This window comes from Oratosquilla oratoria, chromosome 17 (genome assembly GCF_046742065.1).
Source record: "Oratosquilla oratoria isolate Oo_2021 chromosome 17, ASM4674206v1, whole genome shotgun sequence".
In the NCBI taxonomy this organism is placed as follows: domain Eukaryota; kingdom Metazoa; phylum Arthropoda; class Malacostraca; order Stomatopoda; family Squillidae; genus Oratosquilla; species Oratosquilla oratoria.
Window position 1 is genome coordinate 39,430,148 of NC_134793.1, and position 20,050 is coordinate 39,450,197.

The following is a 20,050-nucleotide window of genomic DNA, read 5'->3' on the forward strand; positions in this document are numbered from 1 at the left end:
CCTGAACTGATAGACAAATTCATTATGTGAGTTATTGGAGGAGTTATAATTGTGGCCCCATCCTTAACAAACCCCGCTGGAATATCGTCTAACCCTGTAGCCTTATTGGCACTTATACCAGCCATTATATAAACACTTCTTGGGTGGTCTGATGTAGTTGGAAATATTTTGTGAACTTATCTTTATAGTACTCCTGAACGTACCCCAGCCCAAACCTCCCAGAACCCGTTGAGAGGAATTTTACTAGTTTAGTAGCTATTGTTGTGAAAAAGGGGTTGAAGTGGTAAGCTATGGTGTTCTTGTCAGAGTTAAGTCCGCCGTTTATCATGAATCCTATCCTGTCCGCTTTGTTATTAGGCTTAGCGTAAGCTTCTAGGTTCTTCAGAGTTTGCCAAAGCTTCTTGGGATCGTTTTTACTCTGTTTTCACCACGTTAGTACAATAATCAGCCTTAGTTTTTTCCTTCCAATTTTTCACCTGATTCCTATAGTGTAGATAGCCATTATAGTCCTCCTGGTTTCTAGTTTTCCTAAACCTTGCAATAAATCTGTCTCTATCTCTAATCAAACCCAGCACTTCGTTTGTCACCCATGGTTCCGTTCTCTGTTTTATTTGTATCTCTTTGAGAGGCGCTACTCTGTCAATAACATTAAGAAATGTGCATTTAGTCCGAACCTCATAAACATCAGAACATTTTAATACTAGCGACTAGTATGTCCTAACCGGTTCATCTACAAATTGTTCCCGTGAGTAATGCTTCATGGAACGAAGCTTCACTGTGTTGTGCTGATTGTAAATCGTTTTTTTAGCCTCCCTAGTACAATATATGAGCCTGTGGTCACTAAGGCAATAATCACAAGCACCAGCCTATGTTATCTTATTGCAATCGGATATCAGGATAAGATCTATAATGGACCTAGAAGTGTCTGTTATTCTGGTAGGCTCGTCAACCAGTTGTATCAGGTCATGAGATTTTAGCTCGTATGTATATATATATATATATATATATATATATATATATATATATATATATATATATATACAGTATATATATATATATATATATATATATAATAGTTGGGTGTAGCCTCTTGCACTACATACACAACCTACGACAACCTTTCGCTTCGAGTTTACCGAGGAAGGTGTTAAAGATATTCTCTTTTTAATAAGACGAAGTACGACACATGGAAGCTGGCAAATATCACAACAGATTATTTTTTCCTCTTTTTTTTTCAAATGACATCATGTTTGCCAGTCAGAGCTCCAAACTCAGTGCACGGCTTTTTATTCCGGCAAAACGATTTTTTTTCCTTCTTTTTTTACGTTAAAACAGAAGTGTATTTTGCTCATAGACTCGATTCGTATTCAGAGCTGCTGGTCCTATGCAGAGAGTTATTCGAAATTATTTAATGTAATTTTTTTTTTGTCATTTTTTCGTGCAATGTACCGTCTGAATTATATATTTTAGCGGTATGAATGGATCCAAGCGAATTCTATTTTGCTTATGTATTAACTTACTTGTTCATTTTGTTTGTTTATTGGCTTATTTTTGTTTACCTTTATTTGTTTATTAGTTTATTTTTGTTTACCTTTATTTGTTTATTAGTTTATTTTTGTTTACCTTTTTTTTATCTATTTACTTATTTATTTATTTATTTATTTATCTATTTATTTATTTATTTATTTATCTATTTATTTATTTATCTATTTATTTATTTATTTATTTATTTATTTATTCATTAATCTAATACATACTTATCTATCTCTTCATTCATTTACTTGCTTGTTTATCTATTTCGCCTATTCATTTGCACACCCATTTATTCATTCATTTATTCTTCACTTGTTCATTTATCTATTCATTTATTCATGTTACTGAATGGAAACTCCTTTCAATCCATGGTAATGCCCACAAATTAGAATCCGAATAAAATCGCGTGGCGTCAGCCAGAACATAATATATAAAGTGTGTCAATGTACCGAGAGAGGGAGGGGGGAGAGCTGTTCCATTCACCTCCTCCTCCTCCTCCTCCTCCTCCCCTCCTTTTTCCCTCCCTCCCTCCTCCCCTTCCTCCACTCCTAAACCCTACAACCCCACGATGTATTTCATGAGTTTTTTTTCTGAACATAAGTACATAAGAATGAAGGAGACTGCAGAAGACCATAACGCCTACACTAAGCAGTTCCATGTACATTACCAACTATTCCCTCTATCCACAAAGATATCTAATTTTCTCGTAAAACAACCAATAGTTTCAGCGCTCACTACGTGGTTACTAAGTATATCCCATTCATTAACCACTCTCTTGGTAAACTAGTTCTTCTCTTTTTCCTTCTTAAACCTAAATTGTCCACTTTAATTCCATTACTGCAAGTTTTAATTCATTATTAATATGATATGTATATGTGTATGTATGTGTATATGTGTGTATGTATGTATGTGTATGTATATGTATATGTATTTTTTTTTTTTTTTTGCATCCGACCTAGATATGGATCAAAAGGTCTCCTGTCGGCATGCTCCGCCTTTGTAATCCTTTGTCCTGCCCTGTTATCTTAATAGTGACCTCATCATCATATCTTGTCGCACCAGAACCGTATCCATATAAGGGCAGTTTCATTTGCTTCCCTAAGGTCTTGGTCGGAGGAATGGGGACTCAATGGACATTCCCGGAGGACGTGGACCATCGTCTGTACTTCGCCACAGGGACATTGGGGGCTATTGGTGTATCCCCACTTGTGTTTGTTTTCTTTCGTTTTGCCCACCTTGGCTCTTCCTCTGTTTAAGGTAACCCAGTCCTTCCTGGTTAGGTTTGCTTCTGGGGGCAAGGTCTCGTTTGGGCATGGTATGGCCTCGTTATGACCCCGACGCTGAAAGGGAATGTTGAGCGGTCGAGACCCAATTCAAGCAGAGGCTTATCCCGCGAGAAGGTAAACAGTTTGTCTGACAAGGACCAGCCATGGCTTAGTGGTATTGTGCACGTCTGGTAACCGCTTGGGAATTTCGGGCGCGTTCGAATCCTGGCCACGGGCACTTTGAATTATGGCCCTTCAAATGCAGCTCACCTTGGACCATTCCGACCTCAATGGTTACTGTAATACCGTGGTGGACACCATTTCTTGCGTTCAATATAGGAACTGCTCTGGATCGCCTACAAGGTTGAGGTCTGACCCGGTACGAGTCCCGTAAAGCCACGAAGAAAGAACTTCGTCTGGTGCCACGACGAGAAGTCCTCCTTGATGGGCGGATCCTCAAGTATCCTTGACCCTCGTCCCTGTCTCTGTGTTCTCCACAGTCTCATCCTAAGTTTCCTCTTCCTCTAAGTCTTTCCCTTTTTTATCGTTATTCTCATCCTCCCTTCCTTTCTTATCGTTCATTCTCGTTTTATTCTTCTTTCTCCTTCACTACAGATACTGTACCACCCCTTAAGTCGATTCATCACGGTCTTGGATCACGTGTTGGTCACGTGATCGACATTTATTACCCTCCCGGATGAGAGCTCAGAGTTTATATATGGCCCTATCTATGGGTAATATTATGACCTTATATACAGACATATACACATACAATTCCTTGCCCACCAGAGTTGGAGTGCCGGCTCGCAGTGCAGTGATACTGAAATTTTGAGCCCTGATCGAGACTCGAACTCGGATCACTGAACTAGCGCTCAAAAGTGGTACTACTGTGTGTGTGTGTGTGTGTGTGTGTGTGTGTGTGTGTGTGTGTGTGTGTGTGTGTGTGTGTGTGTGTGTGTGTGTGTGTGTGTGTGTGTGTGTGTGTGTGTGTGTGTGTGTGTGTGTGTGTGTGTGTGTGTGTGTGTGTGTGTGTGTGCGCACGATTTTATTCAGATAAATGAGGTGAATTCTTCCCTTAGTCTAGGGGTCAGATACATTTTGTTCAAACCTTCGACTGTGATATTCAATTCCTACGTCGATTTTTGGCTGCTCCCAGGTCATTTATTTACCTTGAAGAAGAATCTCCTCCTCAAGTTTTAGAACCCTAAACACTTCTTCACATAAGAAATCATATCTACGACTATTGTGGATTCATTTTACATGAACAGAAGCTTCTGTCTAAACAGAGAAATTACAAATCATTTCAATTTGTGATTTCTTATTAGTTAAAAAATCACAAGCTTTGAACGGGATTATTAGATTTTGTCATATCACAGAAAAAAGTAGAATTGACCTCGTACATAAATACCACAAATTTGTAAGGGTGTTGTTTTATTTTATCTATTTTTTTTTTTTTTTTTTTTTTTTTTTTTTTTTTTTTTTTTGTTTCGGTTCGCATGTTTTTTTTTTCTTTTTCTTTTTTACATTTTTAGTCACTCATCGAATTTCAATTCTTATATTTCCTCTTTCTGTTACCCCGAAAATATGCATTCATATTTAAAAAAAGGAGTAATTCAATTGTAACTTTATTTGTTCCAATTCAGATGATTGATACAAATTTACTTTACACAAAATATTTTATTCATATCCGTACTGATGCACATGGAAGCGATAAAACAAATCTGATTTTGATTTCGATAAAGAGTAACAACCCACCTGCCTTAGTGAAAGGATGATGAATCTGTTCTGTGAGTCATTTTGTTGCTGCCTAACTCCCCTTCGCCCGTGTCCTTCGTTTTGGTTTTAATAAATCTATTACGCCCGTGGGCGGCAAACAATAGTACATTTATTACAATATTGTATTAGAGGACATGTCATATAATACATATATTCTTTAAATGGAGAAATAATATCATAATCATTCAGGATCCCCCGAAATGGGGATGGCGAGATAGTGGTACTATGTAAGTGTTACATACAATCATCATGCCTTGTCTCTGGGGAATATTATCTGTCACCATGGGTCCGTGCCCTTCGTGAACGTACGGATGGAGTATAGCATTGGTTCCCAACCTTTTTTTTTTTACTTTTACAATTATACGTACTAAGTTAACCTTAATCCTAATGCCGGGTACCGTAATGTTTTCTTGATTTTATTTGATTTTATTATATTTTCAATTTTTTTGTCAGCCCTTCATTACCCCCGAAAATTTGTTACCCCCCCACCCCAGGGGGTAATTTACCCACAGGTTGGGAACCACTGGAGTATAGGAATCCAATCACTCACGAGTTGCTAACAAAGAGTTTCCTTCCTCGATCGACCGCATAGCTTAGGAGAAAAACAAAACTCTTACAATTGATTTCAGTGTCAATCAGTCTATAATGAAGTCGGAAATAGAATAGATATTCATTAAATTTGATACAATAAAACAATGGACGGATGAAGTATAGGAATCCAATCACTCACGAGTTGCTAACAAAGAGTTTGCTTCCTCGATCGACCACATAGCTTAGGAGAAAAACAAAACTCTTACACTTGATTGCAGTGTCAATCAGTCCATAACGAAGTCGGAAATAGAATAGATAATAATTGAATTTGATAGAATAAAACAACGGACGGATGAAGTAAAGGAATCCAATCACTCACGAGTCGCTAACAAAGAGTTTGCTTCCTCGATCGACCACATAGCTTAAGAGGAAAACAAAACCCTTACAATTGATTGCAGTGTCAATCAGTCCATAACGAACTCGGAAATAGAATAGATAATAATTGAATTTGATAGAATAAAACAATGGACGGATGGAGTAAAGGAATGCAATCACTCACGAGTTGCAAACAAAGAGTTTGCTTTCTCGATCGACCACATAGCTTAGGAGAAAAACAAAACTCTTGCACTTGATTGCAGTGTCAATCAGTCCATAACGAAGGCGGAAATAGAATAGATAATCATCAAATTGATAGAATAAAACAACGGACGGATGAAGTAAAGGAATCCAATCACTCACGAGTCGCTAACAAAGAGTTTGCTTCCTCGATCGACCACATAGCTTAGGAGAAAAACAAAACTCTTACACTTGATTGAAGTGTCAATCAGTCCATAACGAAGTCGGAAATAGAATAGATAATAATTGAATTTGATAGAATAAAACAACGGACGGATGGAGTAAAGGAATCCAATCACTCACGAGTTGCTAACAAAGAGTTTGCTTCCTCGATCGACCACATAGCTTAGGAGAAAAACAAAACTCTTGCAGTTGATTGCAGTGTCAATCAGTCCATAACGAAGGCGGAAATAGAATAGATAATAATTGAATTTGATTGAATAAAACAATGGACGGATGGAGTAAAGGAATCCAATCACTCACCACTTGCTAACAGTCTGCTTCCTCGATCGACCGCATAGCTTAGTAGAACAACAAAACTCTTACACTTGACTGCAGTGGTTCCGGTTCGCATGTTTTTTTTTTGTTTTTTTTTCTTCTTTTTTACATTTTTAGTCACTCATCGAATTTCAATTCTTATATTTCCTCTTTCTGTTACCCCGAAAATATGCATTCATATTTAAAAAAAGGAGTAATTCAATTGTAACTTTATTTGTTCCAATTCAGATGATTGATACAAATTTACTTTACACAAAATATTTTATTCATATCCGTACTGATGCACATGGAAGCGATAAAACAAATCTGATTTTGATTTCGATAAAGAGTAACAACCCACCTGCCTTAGTGAAAGGATGATGAATCTGTTCTGTGAGTCATTTTGTTGCATCCAAACTCCCCTTCGCCCGCGCCCTTCGTGAACGGACGGATGAAGTAAAGGAATCCAATCACTCACGAGTTGCTAACAAAGAGTTTGCTTCCTCGATCGACCACATAGCTTAGGAGAAAAACAAAACTCTTGCAATTGATTGCAGTGTCAATCAGTCCATAACGAAGTCGGAAATAGAATAGATAATAATTGAATTTGATAGAATAAAACAACGGACGGATGGAGTATAGGAATCCGATCACTCACGAGTTGCTAACAAAGAGTTTGCTTCCTCGATCGACCACATAGCTTAGGAGAAAAACAAAACTCTTGCAATTGATTACAGTGTCAATCAGTCCATAACGAAGTCGGAAATAGAATAGATGATAATTAAATTTGATAGAATAAAACAACGGACGGATGAAGTAAAGGAATCCAATCACTCACGAGTTGCTAACAAAGAGTTTGCTTTCTCGATCGACCACATAGCTTAGGAGAAAAACAAAACTCTTACAATTGATTGCAGTGTCAATCAGTCCATAACGAAGTCGGAAATAGAATAGATAATAATTGAATTTGATAGAATAAAACAATAAACAAAGGCTCAAGTAAAACTAGCGGAACAAATTGGGTGACAGACACCCCAGCATTTGGTCTGTGATCATTGAAGCCATGACGTGTAGCCTACATTACACAACTACAGGAGGCGCTGTGTAGCTGCGGCCGAAGCCGTCACCTATCCCCTATTATGCGCTTTGGGGACTGTTGGGACAGGTGACAGTCACTTCTGGGAATCGAAGAGGAGTGCAGGATTCGAACTCACAACTAAGCTAATGTGAGAACAGCACGCCTCCAATTACTTCACCAGCGCACGCGAAAATGAGTATTAATGATAATGATTAGTTATCAGTTTGTGTTAACTCACTGTGACTTGTAAACCGGTAAGTTCAGAAATGAAACAAAACCCGTGCCTTGTAGTATCATCTGGTCCAGAGGTGGAGAACCTGCGGCCTGAAGGCCGCATGCGGCCTTCCGGGCCATCAAGTGCGGCCTTCTGCGGCCTTTGATATACATATTATTTTTTTTAAAGACCTTGAATATTTCTTAAGTCTGAAACCATTATACACCTGAAACTTATAATATAATAAAAGGGGTAAAATAATTTAAAAAAAAAATCAGTGCAGCCTCTATGTGGGACGATGAATTATAAGGTGGCCTTCATGCACAAAAAGGTTCCCCACCCCTGATCTAGTCCCTAGTCTTACCAATTGGTACTTAATGCTGTTATACATAATTAATAATTTGTCCTATCCCATTGTACCATGCCCCGTCTTTTGACATCTTCATCTTTTACCTTATGTTCCTTGCTATGTGTTTCCCATCACCTCTGATGTCTTCTTTTGTTCCCATCTGTGAGATTGTCTAGATAGGATAGAAGTACGTAGTGGTAAATTACAGTCGATAAAATTTTACCAATTTATTTTGTCCCTATCGGCATGAAATTGTTCAAAAAGACAGAGGCATTCGTATAGTCCCAAGTTGTCTTCTCCCTAGCGGCGTGAGATTGTCTAAAAGGATAGAAGCGGTGGTGAACTACAGTCGATAACAACCAACCAATTTGTTTTATACCTCCAGCGGCATGAGACTGTCTGAAAGGCTATAAGCGCCGGTAAAATAAAATGTATAAACCCTAAACAATGTGTTTTACCCCTAATGGAGTGAGATTGTCCAAAAGGATAAAATTGCTGGTATTGTTCATAACAGCCAACCAACTTGATTTGTCCCAAGTTGCGTGAGATTCTCTAAAAGGATAGAATCGCATAGTCATGTCTTGTCCCCCCAGCGGCGTGAGATTGTCCAAAAGGATAGAACCGCTGGTGAAATATAGTCCATAACACCCAACCAATTCTTTTTGTCCCGAGGCTTCATAAGAACATAGAACATAAGAAGGAGACTGCAAGAGACCACAAGGCCTACACTAGGCAACTCCGTATCCATCACCACCTGTCATCCCCATCCATAAAGTTCTCTAATCGTTTCAACAACTGATAGTTTCAGCGCTTACTACATGGTTACTAAGAGACCATAAGGCCTACACTAGGCAACTCCGTATCCATCACCACCTGTCATCCCCATCCATAAAGTTCTCTAATCGTTTCAACAACTGATAGTTTCAGCGCTTACTACATGGTTACTAAGTTTATTCCATTCATCGACCACCCTATTAGTAAACCAATTTGCCTATTTCCTTCTTAAATCTAAATTTGTCCAGTTTATAACCATTACTGCGAGTCCTGCCCTGTTGTTTTAAAATGATGATCTTGTTTGCATCACCCTTGTTAAAAGGGCATATCCTTCACCTCCACGCAGTTTGCACCTGATTGCCAGCCAGCACTCAATTCCATGATCCCCATGAACCGTTGTGATGGCCACTAACGATACAGCTACAATATTCATCACAGCCACCAGTGAAACTACCACCATCACCGCCATCATAGTCACCAAAACCACCATGGCCACTACAAACTTCAAAGCCGCAAACACCACACAACCATTACAACCACAATCGTCATGATATAGCCACATCCGCAATATTCGCCTCCGTCAGCAAGTTTCTACAGCAGCCACAATTGTTATAACCACATTAGCCGCAAGGCAGAACCCACCTCAGCCACCTAGTCCACCACCACAGCCGACGAGCCTCGCGGGCCCTTCCGAAGGCTTCAACAACACGCGTTCCTTCCACATTTCATATCAAGTTTGTTCGGAGCCAACGTCGATGTTGTTTTAGTGAAGTGCAACCCTAACTCGCCTTTCCTCCCGTCCCCTCTCTCAGCCTTTCCTTTCTCCCCCTTTATCCCTGCTCAAGGGCCACAATGGAAATAAGCGTTCATGCTTTTTGTGTTATCCTCGGCAATTTACATTTATTATTTCGAACTATGTGTTCTTGTCATTATTTGCACTTCATGTACATTGATTTATTGCCAAATAAAGTCTATCTATCTATCTATCTAAGAAGGAAATAGAGAAGAACGAGTATATCAACAGAGTGGTTAAATAATTAAATAGACTCAGAAACCATGTAGTAAGCGTTGAAACAAATTGTTGTTTTAAGAGAATATTAGATAACTTTAAATTATCTGTTTTTGTTTTGTTATCATTTGTCTGTTTGATTCTCATTCATTATTAGTTATATGTCAATTTATTATTATTTTCTATTTACCTTTTTGTTTATTGTTTAACTATTCCTATGCATTTATTTATGTATTTTATGTTATTTACATTATCATATTTTTTATTTATTCATTTATTATTATTATGATTTTTTTCGCATCCGACCTAGATATGGACCAAAAGGTTTCCTGTCGGCATGCTCCGCCTTTGTAATCCTTTGTAAGGGACATGGAACCGCCTAGTGTAGGCCTCATGGTCCCTTGCAGTCACCTCCATTCTTATGTTCTTGTGTTCTTCCTCCACAACCTACACCCATCACCGACTTTGCAGTACACATACTCCTTCACCTTTCCTTCTTCAGTACCCTCGATCCACCTCTCCCAACACCATTTTCAACCCGTTCAACTTGGTGACAAACTTTGGAGATTTTATTCTAGCGTATCCCAGTGTTATCCAGCTAAGATGCTGCCACAATGTTGAAACAATGAAGTCTACAGAGAGATAAGAGGTATGTATGAGTGGTCAAAGGAGAAGATCCTATGTACATTCTCACAGTAGAAGTCTCCAGGTACTCCTTCTGTCAAAGTCCTTGTCCTCGAATTTCCATTTCAATGTGAACTCATCTCTTTGTCCAGTCTCACAGAATTAGTGAAGACAAGGGGTGATATGAAAGATTAATGTGAAAAATGAGGGGAAATGAACGTTAGAATTTAGGAAAATAAAGAATAAAGGTAGAAATTGTGCGATTTCCTAATAAGAGAAAAATGAAATAACAAATAAAATGAAAAAGAAAATAAGATTTACGATTCGGGAAGACCAAGTACAAAAAGATAAAATAAAAAGACAGGCAGAAGAATACAAGGAGATATGTTAAATGAATTGAAAAAATGATATGATACAAAGGAAAAATAAAAACATAAACAAAATGAAGTATCTGTCTCGTAAAAAATAGATGGGTAAAAATACAATATGAAAGATAAGAGAAAAATCATGGGAAAAAGACAAGTGAAGCGAGAGAGAGAGAGAGAGTAAAGCACTAGATATAGTAGTTATTTTTGTGCAGCGTGATAGTGAATTGCTCTGACAAAGTAAAGGTCATAAGGCGTTTGATGAAATTCACTCTATGTTGACAATAGTGAACATTTATCTATCTGCAACCGTGTTTGATTTAAGGTCACCCAAACTCTGAGACCTTATGTTCGATCTCGCAAGGTCATCTGAAGGTCACTCAAATCTTATGCTAAATGAGAGCCTATCTGTAGCTTGCTGAATGGTAATGATTAATATTTTTCTGCACTATTTTCTTTAATTCTAGTGAAAATATTAACGATAACTTAAACACCACTTTTCAATTGATGTCACGATTTTCTTTTGATGAAAGTTACTGGCTAGGAATGAAATGGGAAAGAATTGGCTTACCAGTAGAGTGATCAACGAATAGAACAGACTTAGAAACCTTGTAGTGACCCCTTAAACCATTGGTTGTTATAAGAAAAGATTAGATAACTTTATGAATGGGGATAATAGGTGGTAATAGACATGGAACTCCCTAGTGTAGGTCTTATGGTCTCTTGCAGTCTCCTTCATTCCTATATTCTAATTCGGTGACTTTGAACCTGATCTGGTCTCAATCATGCACACAAAAATTGAGTGGGGTTATGTGAACTACTATCCACCCTTCCTCGAAGCTTTTTGTCAATTGAACCGTTTTCCCGTAATCTTGCAATCAAACAAACAAACAAAAACCAAGAACCTATTCAATACCTCGCCTTCAGACTCCATCCGAACGAAGTAGAAATGAAGAATGAAGACCAAATAATGAGAAATGGGGGAAATGCACGAGGAAATACATCGAGGGTAATCTTGATTTGAGGGCTGTCAAAGCGCAAACGGCGAATGTGACCGGTGGTCAAAGTAATGCAACATTGCAATATGTCAGTGTTCGTTTTTCAATTGCGACACCCATAACTGGATTAGATATAAGATTAATTGGTTTCTATATATCTCTTTGTGGGAGAGACGTGTATGCATGTGAACGTTTGAGCATTGTGTGTGCGTGTGAGTATTTACCTACTTGTATTTACCTAATTGTATCTTACGGGAAAGGGAGCTGTGTGTGTGTGTGTGTGTGTGTGTGTGTGTGTGTGTGTGTGTGTGTCATTCACCATGGTCTTGGATCATGTGTTGGACTCGTGATCGACAGCTATTACCCTCCCGAAAGAGAGCTCAGAGCTCATACTGTATATGACCGATCTATGGGTAATGTTGTGAACTTACACGAACACACACACCCAACTCCCCGCCCACGAGAGTTGGAGTAACAACCCACAGCGCAGCGATACTGAAATTATTTCAGCCCTGGGCGGGATTCGAACCCGGACCGCCGTAGTGGCAACCGAGAACTCTACCAACTGCGCCACGAAGTGTGTGTGTGTGTGTGTGTGTGTGTGTGTGTGTGTGTGTGTTCATTCTTGTGTGATCGTTTCCGTGTGCATATTTATCCTTCTCTTGTTTCTTCAGATTCGAATCATTCTTCTCTCTAAACTCCTTTTTCGTTCCTTTTCTCTTTTGTTTCCTTCTTCATTATCATCCTACTGCTTCTTCATTTTCGTTTCTTCTTCCTCTAAATCTCCATGTTCGCTTCCACTCTTTTCTTCGACTTCCCCGTCTTGATGGCCGCTAGAGAGGAAGACTACGTAATAAAAGGCAGCGATGTACCTCCATCAGAATAAGTTGGGAAAGGAGGAAGAAAAAAGTATATATATATATATATGTGTGTGTGTGTGTCTGTGTGTGTGTGTGTGTGTGTGTGTGTGTGTGTGTGTGTGTGTGTGTGTGTGTGTGTGTGTGTGTATGTGTGTGTGTGTGTAGTGTATACGGGCAAGAGATTTTCTCTCATACGTACCTCATTGAAAGTGATGGCTTATTGTGCATTTATTATATCTTAAATGTATTTTCCATATGCCTTACTATGGATTTATGTTCCTTTGAAAGGAGGTTTATAACTTCACTGTAGGTGGTCATGTTTGCTATATCGCGATTTTAGGATAAGAATTATTCCAGCGTTGTGTTTAATTATTTTGCTTTATATACGGGCAGGAGATTTTCTCTTATACCTACTTCATAGAAAGTGATGGCTCATTGTGCATTTATTATTTTTCAATGTATTTTTCATATGACTTACTATAGACTTATGTTCCTTTGAAAGGAGGTTTTATGACTTCATTGTATGTGGTCATGTTTGATATATCGCGATTTCGGGTTCAAAACCCTTCTTCAGTAGCTCTTAGGAATATTCTATCTGGTCAGGATAAGAATTATTCCGGTGTTATATTTAATCATTTTAATTTATGTGCGGACAGGAGATTTCTCTTATACATACTTCAGTGAAAGTGGTGGCTTATTGTGCATTTACTGTTTTTTAAATGTATTTTCCATTTGCCTTACTCTGAACTTATGTTCCTTTTGAAAGGAGGTTTATTTTACTTTATATACTGAAATTTCCATATTTGCTCGTCATTGAGAGAGGTCATCGGTCACCTGAAAGAGGTTACCTGGTAACTTAGGCAGTGATGAAATGTCACAAGCTAGGGAAAGCCTCCGATTTCGTGTTGTGAAAAAATGTCCTGTGTTTGGGATTGTGAGGTTATGTCTCATGCTTGGATTTGTGGCGATTTGTCTCATGCTTGGGAGGGCCCTAAGGTCATTAGCTTGTATATTTAGATTTGGGCGCAACTCTTTAATATATAGGGCTTCTAAAATTGAGAGGCGTCTGTCATTTGTACATATTTCCAAAATTTCGGAGTTTTCCTCGAGGATGCTTCTTGTTAGTGTTGTGCCAAGGACTTCTCTTAAATTATTTTTAGGGGCTCATGATCGGCAGCTATTTCCCTTCCGGAAAAGAGCATAGAGCTCATATATGACTGGTCTATGGGTAATTCTGTGACTTTACACGCACACACACCCTCAACTCTCCGCCCACGAGAGTTGGACTAACAACCCGCAGCGCAGCGATACTGAAATCATTTAGCCCTGGGCGGGATTCGAACCCGTACCTCCGTAGTGGCAGCCGGGAACTCTACCAACCGTACCATGTGTGAGAGAGAGAGAGAGAGAGAGAGAGAGAGTGTGTGTGTGTGTGTGTGTGTGTGTGTGTGTGTGTGTGTGTGTGTGTGTGTGTGTGTGTGTAAGGTCAAATTACCCATAGATCGAGCCGAATATGAGCTCTGGGCTCTCATTCAGGAAGGTAATATCTGTCGATCACATAACCAACACCTGATCCAAGGCTATGGTGAAACACACACATACATACACGTGCACACACAACACACAAACAAAAACACGCCCACAAGACCAGACGCTTACAATCCTACATGTACTTTTTGTTATACTAAAACTCACTTTCTTCCCAACTGTCCATTAGACTAAAAAAATAATTTCAGTTTACCTCACAATAAAAAGTTTCCGTCTTATTATTTCTGCCACGAAGTCTTCTACCCTTTTTCTTAGTTTTAATGGTAAACTTTATTGACACCAGTCCGACTTTTTCCTTGCCTTGCATCCCTAACTAACTCTAACTAACTAACTAAATAAATAGATAAATAAATAAATAGATAAATAAATGAATAGATAAATAAATAAATAGATAAATAAATGAATAGATAAATAAATGAATGAATAAATAAATAAATAAATAAATAAATAAATAAATAAATAAATAAATAAATAAATAAATAAATAAATAAACAAATAAATAAACAAATAAATAAACAAATAAATAAACAAATAAATAAACAAAATCAAATTAGATATATAAACGCGTTTGTTGCCAGTGTTCACCATTATACACAAGTCACCTTTCATTATTTTACAGACTATTCTCCAACAAATACCGATCCCGAAAAGATCGGTAACGTTTCGCCACCGACGTTTCGCTATTTGGGTCATTTGGCCCTCGGGGACTGATCGACGCCCGGAAATATAAATATATAATGAAAGGGAGTTGGGAGATAGGGTGGATGAAAGAGTATTGGGATGGGTTGGACAAATGGAAAGAATGAGTAAAAGAGGTGTGGAAGGCAGATGTGGAAGGAGTGAACATGAGGGGCGACCTAGGATGAGTTGGATGGGGTAAAAGGGGCTTTGGGGAATATCTGTTGAGGAAGGGAGGGAGAGGACATTTACCCTCCTTTCGGAAGCCTGAAAGCTCAGGTTGGGTCCCTTGGGGAGGTCGTGGAAGCAGATCATTATTATCATATTAACTTTTAAAATGTGTACTATTTATATTATTGACAATATATAGATCTAATTTCTGTAATCCTAAACTATTATTAGTAGGTTGGTCATAATTGTATTTGAGAATTCCTTATTCTATGATATTTCTTTCTGTTATATTCTTACACGGTATAATTCTTGAAGCATTTTTCCAGTCAATAGGATGGTCAAATTCACGAACATATTTAAAAAGGGCACTAGATTCTTGGCCCTTTTTAATACTGTTTTATGTTGTTTAATTCTAACCTCTAATTCTTTTCCTGTTTGAGCTACATAACATTTGTCACATTTGCTACAAAGTATTTTATATACACAGCCTAAAAAAAGAAATTTTCCGTTATTTTCATTTTCTGCAGTAAATTAAATGAATCTTAAAGCTACGAACTGAACTACATTGCACTGCCTCTGCAGGAAGTTCATTCCATCCATTAAATACACGATTGGCAAAGTTGTTTCTACCCACTTCCAAATTAAATCTATTTCATAACAGTTTGAGACCATTATTTCTTGTCGAATTCTCATTCAGAGTAAATTTTTTGTCACTTTTGATATTGTCAATTCCCTTTAGAATCTTAAAGACCTGTATCAAGTCACCTCTGAGTTTACGCTTTTTAGGAAAAACATATTCATGTGTTTTAGTCGATTTTCGTATGATTTATTTTTTATATTTGGAATCAGTTTTGTGGTTCGTCGTTGTACTATTTCCAGTCTGTCAATGTCTTTAATAAGATTCGATGACCATATGGAAACTGCTTATTCCAAATGGGGACGCACTAACGATTTATATAGCTTGTTAATGAGAGATGGACTTTTGAAATCAAAAGATTGCGTAATCATTCCTAGAATCTTATTTGCTTTATCAGATGTTGAAATGCACTGCTTAGATGATTTGAGATCGTTACTGATAATTACGCCGAGATCCTTTTCACTATCCACTTTTGTTAATGAATTTCCAAATAACTTGTAATCGTACTTTCTGTTATTTTTACCTATGTGTATTACCTTTCATTTACTTGTGTTAAATTTAATTAGCCACTTTTCAGACCATTGCTGTAATTTACCTAAATCTTCTTGAATATCTAATTGGTTTAAGTGATTATTTGCCATTCCGCACATTTTTGTATCATCAGCAGATTTTGAGACAATAGAATGTAGTCCGTGGACGGTCTATATCATTTATAAATACTATAAACAGAAGTGGCCCAAGAACGGAACACTGAGGAACTCCACTCGTAACATTTTTCCATATAGAAGTTTTGAGATTTAGAACAACTTTCTGTTTTCCATCATTCAACCAGTTACTAGTCAACCTAACAGGCTACAACTTATTACGCGTGAAGCTAATTTAGTAAGTAGTCTTTCGTGGGGAACGGTGTCAACAGTTTTTACAAAGTCTAAATATATTAAATCTTTATAGTTTCTTTTCTCATCATTCGAGATGACTGTGTTGTAGAATTCAAGTCAATTAATCACGCAAGAACGTTTCCATCTGAATCATTTATAAAACAGTTACTTTCTAAATTATGTTCGATAGGATTTCTGATGATAGTTTCCACAATTTCGCCTACGATTGAAGTCAAGCCTATAGTCCTGCAGTTATTTGGTTTCTTTTTGTCGTTTATATATATATATATATATATATATATATATATATATATATATATATATATATATATATATACATATATATATATATATATATATATATATATATATATATATATTATATATATATATATATATATATATATATATATATGGAAGTAACGTTAGCTAGCTTTCATTCTCTTTGGACAACTCCGGATGTGATTTTTTTTTAGATATTTTCTAATGGAACAACAATCTCATTTTTAATTTAATTTAAGATTATTGGATACCAACCGCCAGGCCCTTGTGTCTTATTGATTTTGAGTTTTTCTATACACATTTTAATTTTTCTTTTGTTATATTTCCCGTAATGAGTAAGTTCACCCTAAACTTTTCACAGGTTCCAGTTTGGAGTTCACTTTGAGGTGTTTGTTTACGAATACTGAGATAAAATAGTTGTGTAAAATATCATGCATTCCTTCATTTAGATATTCAAGTTGACCGTCAGCAGATAATAATTGGCCAATGTGATTCCTAATAACGTTTTCATCTCTAATGTAACTATAGAATTCTTTGGGGTTCTCTTTGGATTTATCAGCGATATTTATTTCGTATAGTCGTTTTCGTTTTTTAAATCTCACTGTATTATTGCATAACTTTGATACTCATTAGGTGTACCCGTATTTCTTATAAGCCTATTTATTTTTAGCAATACTTTTTCAGTTTCTCTGTCAAGCCATTTTGGGTGAGCCTGATTTGCGGGGCGTCTGATCTTTCGCTTGATTTTGCCTCCCAATCTGTAAGCTGAAGCTCCTGACGTAGTCCTATGAACTGAGCTTTACTGAAATCGGGTATTTTAGATATACAAGTATCTATTCTAAATTTTTAGTAGTTTGATCGCTACTTGCAATAGTTTCACCAACTTCTACATCGGTTACCATGCTTTCACGGTTAGTGATCAATAGATCGAGTAAGATTCCATGTCCTGTGAGCTCTTTTACATGATAAACTAAGTAATTGTCGCAAAAAAAAATATCAAGCGACTACCTATGTCCATATTCTAGGGTCATCCAATCAATGCAAGTGAAATTGAAATCACCCTATATCAATAAGTCCCGGTTGCAGAAACTAGACAGGTCTTGAAAGAATCCAGGACATAATACCTCCGCCAAAAATGCCTCCAGCCAAAATACCTCCCAAACAACCCAAAATACCTCCATGCAAATGATAAGCGTTACGATATGGACATTTGGGGATGACATTGTAAACAAAATGTAGAGTATAGAATCCTATCGTTATCATTAGGGGACTGTTTCATTCAGGATTATGGTAGCATGGCAGATCAAAGGAATAATCAATTCTCTATAGACATTTTTAATCAAAGGAATCAGACAAAACGATCAGAGGAATAATTAATTCTCATTACAGGACTTTTTCATTCAGTTTTATGGTAGTATGGCAGATCAAAGGAATATTCAATTCTCTATAGAAATTTTTAATCAAAGTAATCAGACAAAACAATTGACCAAAGGAATAATTAATTCTCTATAGAATTTTTTAATCGAAGGAATCAGACAATACCACGTCTTCAGTTCACATGTTCAGAAGTTAAATGAAATAATGTATTTTACCCTATATCAGTAACTGGTCGCCATCTATAAGGACATATAGTAATTAAGCCGATTTTAAAAAATACGATTTTATCATATTCCCTCAATTATTCACCCGGCATGTTCTATTTATTCCATTTTATTTATCCCTGTAATTACACTATAAGGAAATTAAAAGAACATGCAGTGTATTTAATATTATTTTTTGGTAAATAGAAACGAAAATGAATCTTTGAGTATTGTCAAGACAAATTCAATCAAGTTTATTGAAGATATGAAAAACCATAATTTTCCTGATTTCCATAAATACTGGAGAGATTTTCAAATCAAATTTGCCATATCCCGATAAAACAGTGAAATTTCATAGAAATAAACAAATGAGAGGGCTTAATTAATGAGTGAGTTGATTTCATTAAGTAATTAACCAATGAGAATGCTTAATTACTGAGTGAGTGGATTTCTTAATAATAAATCAATGACAGGGCGAGAATGTTTAATTACTGAGTGAGTGGATTTCTTAATAATAAATCAATGACAGGGCGAGAATGTTTAATTACTGAGTAAGTGGATTTCATAGAAATGAGAGGGCTTAATTAATGAGTGAGTTCATTTCATTAAGGAATTGGATACAACGTGCGAGTTTTAAAGTAATTCCACTGACTGAAATTCTAAAATTGATAGAATATTAGATTCTGGAATACGATTTATACTGTTCAACTTTATATATAAAAATACATAAAATCATTTGAAGTGCATTACTTGTGTAATAAATCAAAATTGGCCTATTGTAAATACTTTTCATATGAAATATCTTGTACATCTATTTATATTGTATTACTCCAATAAATGCTTTGATCTATGCATCAATGGATTCTGGTGATTTTTGTTCACTTGACGATTTAGGATTATAACCTTAGTTAAAGAAATTATAATTATACCAATAAGCTTGAGATTATAACCTTCTAACCAGTGCAAGCAACACGATATTATATCCTACATGTACATATTATATCATGGAAGGTATATTATGCATGGAGGTATTTTGGGCATTTTGGAGGTATTCTGGGTGGAGGTATTTTGGGTTTGGGATTTTGCCCGGAGGTGAACATTAAGGGAGAGCGACTGGAGGAAGTGGATAGTTTTAGATACTTGGGTGCAAGTGTAGCAGGAAAAGGTGGAGTGAAGGTGGAGGTAGAATGTAGATTGAGAGAAGCGAGTAAATGCCTTGGTGGTTTAAAGAGTGTAATGAGGAATAGACATTTGGGAATGGATGCGAAGAGGAGACTGTATGAAGGAGTGACTGTGCCAACAGCACTGTATGGGGCAGAAACGTGGAACATAAGAGAAGAAGAGAGAAGGAGTTTGAATGTGTTTGAGATGAGGTGTCTGAGAAGTATGGTGGGGGTTACTAGGCTGGATAGAGTGAGAAATGAGGAGGTGAGGAGGAGAACAGGGGTGAAAAAGGATTTGGGAGATAGGGTTGATGAAAGAATATTAGGATGGTTTGGACACATGGAAAGAATGAGTGAAGAAAGACTAGTAAAAGAGGTATGGAAGGCAGATGTGGAGGGAGTGAACATGAGGGGACGTCCTAGGATGAGGTGGATGGAGGGGGGGTAGGGGGCTTTGGGGAAGAGGGGAATGTCTGTTGAGGAAGGAAGGGAGAGGACGGAAGGCAGAGGTGAGTGGAGAATGGTTGTATATGGATGATGTTGTGACTGCATGAGGAGAAATGGGCGGGGGGGGGGTGTAGTATGTGTGAGCAAAATTTGACGCAGCCCGAAGGGATTTCTCCCCGTCCTCGCCTTATATGCAAA